The sequence below is a fragment of the Fukomys damarensis genome, unplaced genomic scaffold (assembly GCF_012274545.1).
Source record: "Fukomys damarensis isolate Sample0158 unplaced genomic scaffold, DMR_v1.0_HiC HiC_scaffold_24, whole genome shotgun sequence".
Lineage (NCBI taxonomy): Eukaryota > Metazoa > Chordata > Mammalia > Rodentia > Bathyergidae > Fukomys > Fukomys damarensis.
Window position 1 is genome coordinate 67574684 of NW_022900936.1, and position 5663 is coordinate 67580346.

Below are 5663 nucleotides of genomic sequence, written 5' to 3' on the forward strand. Positions count from 1 at the left end.
GGTTTTTCTTTAAGAAGAGAGCCCCTTCCCAGGGATTTAGCTCAGTGGTTCCACCACCTGCCTTGCAAGCATGAGGACCTGAGTACAATCCCTGGTACTGAAAAAAAAAACCAGAGGAGAGAGCCCCAAAGGTCGGGGATTTAGCTCAGTGTTTTGCTGCCTGCCTTGCAAGCACAAGTTTCTGAATTTGATTCCCTCGATTCCTGGTACAAAAAAAAAAAAGCGAGAGAGAGAGAGAGAGAGAGAGAGAGAGAGAGAGAGAGAGGGAGAGAGAGAGAGAGAGGATGCTCATTTACAGGTACCTAGGTGTTTCCCAGAGTTCAGCCACAAAAGCACTCAGAGGACCCTGCATCCCTGGTCTAAGGGGGCCAAGCTACTTCTCAAGCTGGCAGCAGACCTTGGTGTTGTCCACATTGGGCTGGTTTTTCAATTATGCAGAATGAAAGTCATGGGGTCACAAAGAATTCTACCCAAATTTCAAAGGAAAGCCTGGGATGTCAGGCAATGTGCCCCTGTGCCCCAGCTATGAGAATGAAGCCAAAGGTATAGTGAATACCACAGGTTGTTGGCGATAACAGGAAAATGGTACATCTACTAAGAAAGCTGCAAGCAGACAGTAGAGCCAGCCTAAGAGGGACAGTGTGGGCTGCCTTCAACAAGGCCATAGGGGTGGAGCTACTCAAACCCTTTGGAGCTCATTTCTCACCAAAACCTGCCCTGGGTGCTAGAAATGGAACTTTAGGACTGAATGTTCATCTTGCTGGTTTTTAGTCTTGCTTTCATTCAATTCCTCTCTATCCCTGTTCTTCTCTTTGGGAATGGGAATATTTACCCCATGCCAGTACATGCTGGAAGTATTTAACTTTCTTTTTTATTTTTAAAGGGTCTCACAGCTAAGACTTTGGACTTGATCTTTTCAGCAATGATGGAACTGTTGAGACTTTAGCAATCCTTAGAGATGGGCTAAATTCTTTTTGTATAACACGATGGACATGAACTTTTTGGGAGCCAGAGGCAGAATATTATAGTTTAGGTCTAAATGTCCACTGAAAGTCTTATGTATTCAGTGGTGGGAATTTTTAATTGGGTCATGGAGGCAGATTAATCCACTGATGAATTCATAGTTGAATGTGTGATTAGGAGGTGGGGCCTAGTCAAAAGAGGAGGGTCACTGGGGGCATGACCTGGAAGGATGTGTTCTTGCTCCTGTGATCCCCCTTTCTCTGTGCTTCTTGGATGCATTGAGGCGAGCGTCTTTTCTTTACCATGCCTTTCCACCAAGATGTTTCTGCCTTGGTGCCTGTCAGCCATACACGGACTTAATCCTCTAAAAACCATGAGCCAAAATAAACCTGCTTTAAGTTGCAGGTGTCAGGTATTTTGTGTCAGCCTTGGAAAAATGACTAATAAAATATTCCAACTGTACCGTTGGTGTCGCTATCCATTGCAACTCTTCCTATCTTTCCCCATCGGAAAATGACAATTGTATCCCTTTAGTTACTCAAGCTAAAAAGCTTTGGCACCCTTCCTGGATGCTTTTCTCTTGCTCCAAGAGTGAATGCTGTTGGTTGTATCTTTGGAAGACACCCTGAATCTGAGCGCTTGTCTCCACTTCCAGCACCTGATCTGAGCACACCGTGTCTCTCACCTGGATCATTCTCTGGCTTCCTAACCCATCTGTCAGTTTCTGTCCTTGCTCTTCAATGTCCCAGTCACAACACAGTTTCCAGAGCAGTCTTTTGAAAACTTAAGGCTGGTGCTTGCTTCTTGGCTCAGAGCGTTACACAGAGCAAAGCATTCTGGGCCACAAGGCCTTTAAACTCTAAATATATCATTTCCTCCTTTCCTATTTTTTTACTTCCCTCCAGCCACAGTGGTCATCTTACTATTCTTCAGTAAGCCCATGCCCTTTCCTGCCTCAGGACCTTGGCACATACATTTCCACTTCCTGTATTATGACTTTCTCAGTACAAGGATCATTCCTTAGCACCTTCAGGTTTGGATCCAACTGTCACCTTCTGAGAGTCTTCTTTGACCATTCTTTTTAAAACTATACACCTACATTCTTTTCCAACTCTTCCCTTGCTTCACTATTATTAATTACTTTTGTTAGTTACATATTGTTAGTTACTTTTGCTAAGACGAAATACCTAAAATCCAAAGTTAAAAGAGAAAAGGTTTATTTCAGCTCACAGTTTGTAGAGGTTTTAGTCCATAGTCTGTTGGTTCCAAGGCAGAGTGGCACGGCAGAGAAGACATAGTCATGGCAAGCAGGCAGGAGTCAGCAAAGCAGCAGCCTGCTTTTCCCTTTTATCCCCTAACAGGCTACAAGCCTTTTGGGTGGTGCCACCCACGGCCAGGGTGGGCCTTCCCATTGTCCACACCCAGATCTAGGTTAAACTGATCTGTGGACTAATTTAGTAATCATGCACTTAATCCCAGCATCACACCCTTCCTTAATCCCCAAGTCACACGTCCTCCAACCACCTCCTAAAAGCCCCATCTATGACTGCATAAGGTTTTGGGGGACATCTAGATACAAGCCATAACAACTATCATTACATAGTATGTATCATAAAGCATTTGTCTATATTCTCTTATTGGAGTGCATAGAATTTTGTTTGTTTTATTTACTGCTATATATCTGGAGCCTAGAGCAGGACTGTGTACTTAGTGGGCACTATTAATATTTGTTTACTGGGTAATGTTTTCCATTTTTTTTCCTCCTTCCACCTCTTTGCCTTCTCTTCTCTTTAAGAAGCCATTGTGAGGAAATGATATTTCAGTCCAATCACCTTTCCTTATTCAGTATCTTGGGGGCTAAAGCTGTATTTAGTCGAGTATAGACCAGAGAGCAGGAATTCCTGACTAGCTTTACTGCCACCACCATATGAGCTTCATTACAAACACCAGCTATCCCGCACTAGCTATGAGCTCAGGAAGTAGGTTCTCCCTGTCTGTGTGTTTGATCGTATGTCTCATCTTCCCCAGATCTTCAGCGTGCCATTTCATAGGAGGCCTACTTCTGCTTGGATCTTGGTGAGACTAGGACTGGACAGTGAAGATGTGGGCTGAGGTCTGGCATACTTCTGGGATTTAGCTCTGGGGTGTGGTCAGTCTCTTGGGGCCGGCACCTCCTGTGTGAACAAAATCCCTCCACATATGCATTCAATTTCTTTTGCTGCAGAAGAAATTACTACAAATTAGGAGCTTAAAACAATGAAGATTTATCAACTCAGTTTCTATGGGCAGGAGTCAGGGTAAAGCTTAAATGGGTCTTCTGCTAAGGGTCTCATCAAGGTAAAATTCAAGTGTCAGCTATTTTCAATCTTATCTAAGACTCAGAGTCTTCTTCCATGTTCACTGGCTGTTGGCAGAATTCAGTTCTTTGCAGTTGTAAAACTGGTCTGTGTTTTCTTCCCCCTCCTCCCCTGCCCACTCTCCTTCCCTCCCCTCCCCTTTCCTCCTTTCCCTTCCTTCCATTCTCCCCCCAGCCCTTTTTAAAATTAGAATCTCAGTAAGTTGCCCAGGCTGGCCTCAAATTTATGATCCTCCTGACTTGGTCTCCCAAGTAGCTAGGATTACAGGACTGTACCCCCACACCCAGCTAAGGTCCCCATTTCCTTGCTAGTTGTTGGCTAGGGACTGCTCTCAGCTCTCAGAAGCCACCCCTAGGTTCTAATTACATGACTTTCTCAGAGAAACTCACAACATGACTATTTGCTTTCTTCCAGGCCAGCAGAGTTGTCTGCTGTTGATGCTTGTTTAGTCGAAAGTCTTACCTGATTAGGTCAGGCCCACCCAGGATGACCTCTCTTTGACTAACTCAAAGCCAACCCATTAGAGATCTTAATTTACATATGAAGATTTCCTATAGCCACGTAAAGTTAATGACGGGCATGGTATGCCATCTCATTCATAGGTCTCACCCAGATTCAAAAGGGATGAGATAGTATAGGGCACATACACAAGGTGTGGAAATCTTGGAGGCTGTCTTGTAATTAATTCTGCCTGCCACACATGCCTCCTTGTGAAAAAATATGACAAGGAAATCCATTATCTCCCTTCAGAGCGTTTGACCACTGAGACCACAGGTTCGGCTGTCTACTGTGGTTTTGGGTCCCTTCCTCCTCCTACAATCTTGTAGGTAGACTTTTCTACAGACCCTTCAGAGAGCAAAATGCCATGGGAACTTACTTGGGAGGACAAAGCATTTGTTGCACATGCTTAAATGTCCACTCAATCATCCTGCCTCTTTAAGCACTTGAGTGATCAGGAAGGGAGAATATTCATCATTGCACAGTGGGGTGGGGTTTTGGACATGGCTCCTCCCTTGACACTGTATCTTCTGTTGCTCACATCCTCTTCAAAACTGCCTCAGACCATGGGGCACCTTCCTTGCCATCAGAGCAGGAGGTCCCTGGAGCAGACATAACCCCTTGGGCACATGGCCTGGCGAGTGGGACAGGAGCTGGACTTCAGCCACTGTTATGTCTCAGAAAACTGCCTGGTTTTCCTGCCTCCAGAGCTTTCTATTTCTATTCCTTATTATTCATCTTCTAAATATGCATGACATTCCCTTCCTCTCCTGTCCCCCCTAAAAGAAAAAAGTAACCAAAAACCTCAGTTCTTGGTTTTCTCTACCTTCCCTGTATGAGGATTCCTGTCCTCCTGTGGAAAGAAGCTTTCCAGCTATCTCTTTGGAGTTGACTCAGATCTGCCCCTCCTGTCTCTACTCTCCTCCTCATCTTGTGCTACTGTCTAAGCACCCAGACTCCCCTCAAACAAGTCCACATAACACACATCCTGTTCTCCTGAGCAGGCCTCAGGCACTTCTGGTGCTGGCACCGGAGATGTTTTCTGTTCCGAGTTACCCCAATGCACACTGGAAAACCACCCCAGCGCCTCCCCCACCTTGCCTCACACAGCCTGTATGCTGTCCTCCTTTACTTCCCAGTCTCACTGTCCACAGGGCCATGTTTGCACACATTGTCTTGTGTTTGTTTTGGCAGTTTTCTGACCACGGTCTTCTTTCTGTCCCAGTGGTTCTCCGCAGGGGCAGTTCTGTGCTCCTAGGGGGGTTTGGCAGGGTGTGGTGACATTTTTGGTTTTCACTACTGGGAGTGGGCTGCTCTTGGCACATAGTGGGCAGAGGCCACGGATGCTGCTAAACATCCTGGAGAGGACAGCCCCCCAAGCAAAGAACATGACACCCCAAAAATCAGTTGTGTTGAGATGGATAAACCTGTTCCTCTAAGATTCCTGAATGTTATAACTGGACCTGAGAAAATGCGCTTTGAATATATTGCTTCCTTGCTGAAAACCATTTGCGTGTCTACCTCCCCCTTCCTTTTCTATGCTGGTACATCTTCCTTTCTTAAGGCCCCTAGCAAGATCTCCAGCCTGTGTGCTGTGCTCTTCTCCATTTGTCCCTCTAGGTTTAATCTCTAGTCTTGTCATCATGGTGTGGGCCCCAGAATTGCCTCTTCAGCCTCACTGCCATCTAGCACCCCCTCTTCCATGTATCAGCTCTCATGAGGCTCCAGTAGCATCATTACCCCATTTGTCTTCTTAGGCCTGTGAGTGGAAACAGCTTCCCATGAGTGCTAGTCCCCAAGTTCACCACTGTGACTGGCTTGCTGAACTTTGCCCACTCCCCAGTA